This window comes from Coptis chinensis, chromosome 2, assembly GCF_015680905.1.
Source record: "Coptis chinensis isolate HL-2020 chromosome 2, ASM1568090v1, whole genome shotgun sequence".
NCBI lineage: Eukaryota > Viridiplantae > Streptophyta > Magnoliopsida > Ranunculales > Ranunculaceae > Coptis > Coptis chinensis.
This window is the reverse complement of record NC_141457.1, coordinates 107722837-107724731: the sequence shown is the minus strand read 5'-3', so window position 1 is coordinate 107724731 and position 1895 is coordinate 107722837. Positions and strand designations below refer to the sequence as shown.

Genomic DNA, 1895 nt, shown 5'->3' with positions numbered 1-1895 from the left:
TTAGCGGTTACCTCAAAGGCTGTATTTGTTGTTTTAGGATTAGGTATTTCGTGACACGGCAACACACCTTTGGGTTGGGCTTTATCTTGAGCCAACCGTTTGGTTAAATTATTAACGGATTGTAGAAGTTTGTTGGTTAGATTGAGCCATGGTTTGGAAAAGTTTTGGCTCACTTGTATGAAGGTGTCAAGACGATCCGGTTGTGTGGGTGTAGTAGTCACGTGGTGTGGTGGACCGAACTATTTCACGTGAATTATTTATGGGTGGATTTTGATAGTTATTATTTACCTAACGATACCTCTATTAGCATTATAATTATTATAATTACCTTGACTTTGTGCTTGACCTTGTCGAGGTTGCACTTGGTTGTTATAATTATTAAAATTCCCCGACCACAATCGCCCTTGTCGTAGTGGGGCTTGGTTAAAAGTTTGTCGCGTAGGCCTAACATATTGATTATTGTACCCTTGAGGTGTGACGTTTTGGTTATTTCTCCAACCGAAGTTGGGATTTTGTCTCCAAGGGCGTTAGGTTCACTATTAATGGAACAAGCCTGTTCATAGGCTATAGACGATGGGAGTCGGGATGCTCGGGGCTCCAAATGAAACTACATGGATTTGAATTTACATTCATGACGGGGATAGGATTTTGTTGAATCGAAATGGCCTCTACCTTTTTAGTGAGTGATTCGATTAGAGTTTTAGCTCGAGGGATCGTGTTTAATTTCAAACATACCGGGTGGCCTTTAATCGTATTTGATAAACTAAGCGGGCGGTGGATATCATCACTACCCCCAGTTGTTATTTCGCTTAGTTTGGTCCTCTAAAATTTATAAAGCCTCCGAAGCTCCTTTGCTTAAGAAACTACCCCATTCATTATGTCAAGGACTTCTTTATGGTGGTGTAGAAGTCCTTTGAAAAAGGCACGAAATAACGGTCTTTAAGCTAAGTTATGATGTGGACACTCTATAAGGAGATCGGTGAAACGATTCCAAGCCTCTGAAAATGATTCATGAGGATTTTGTCGAAAAGAAATGAATCTTGGAAAGCATCTCATCCGTCTTTAGGGGTGGGTAAAATGTTCCATAAACAAATTGAACAAGTTTAGCCCACGAGTCCACAGAATTAGGCTTGGGTAGTTAACCAAGACGCCCTTTATCGGCTAAGGTGAAAGGGAATACCCTTAATTTAATTTGTTCCGCACCAACCGTAGGATGGTGGAATGTTGTTAGGACTTGTTCAATTCTAATGATATGTTGATAAGGTTTTTCATGGTCTAATCCATGAAAAACGGGTAACAAATTAAAATATTTGGGGATTCGAAATCCCCCACTGGTCCCTACTAGAACGATGCAAGATTTGGGGCTATCGCTCAAGGCTTTGTAGAAGTCAGAGAGAGGAGTCTCTCTTTCTTCCGCCATTATATCAGGTGGTGTGTGTGAAATAGTAGCTAGAGGTGTAGTGGGTGGTATACTAGATAGACTTGATTGTTGATGTTGTTGTGTATTTATGTTCGGTGTTTTTGTTCGGCCAGACCTTAACCTCATACAAGGCTAAGACGGAAAATCTAATCAGAAAATCCACTTCAAATGCTTATGAAGGAAGATGAAAACCCATCCAAATTAGTTGTAAAACCCCCTAAAGACCATCTCATATGAGACTAATTCAGAAAATACTAAATATAGAAATCAACTATAAAGAATAATGGTCGAACCTGTTAATTTAAGACATGTTAATTTGACTTGTGATATTTAATTTGGTTCTCAAAAGCTCCAAAGCAGACAATATATTTCATTGTATGATAACAATATTAAAAGAAGGAACAGACACCATTTAATAACCGATCATCCCATAAGGTGAGATCTATACTCCTGAAATTTAAATACGACTATTGAA

General features: G+C 38.8%; 1 pseudogene; it reads left to right on the top strand.

The window, feature by feature from the left end:
- Positions 1-946: 946 nt before the first annotated feature.
- On the top strand, positions 947-1041 carry LOC147520272 (small nucleolar RNA R71; annotated as a pseudogene).
- The last annotated feature ends 854 nt before the right edge of the window (positions 1042-1895 follow it).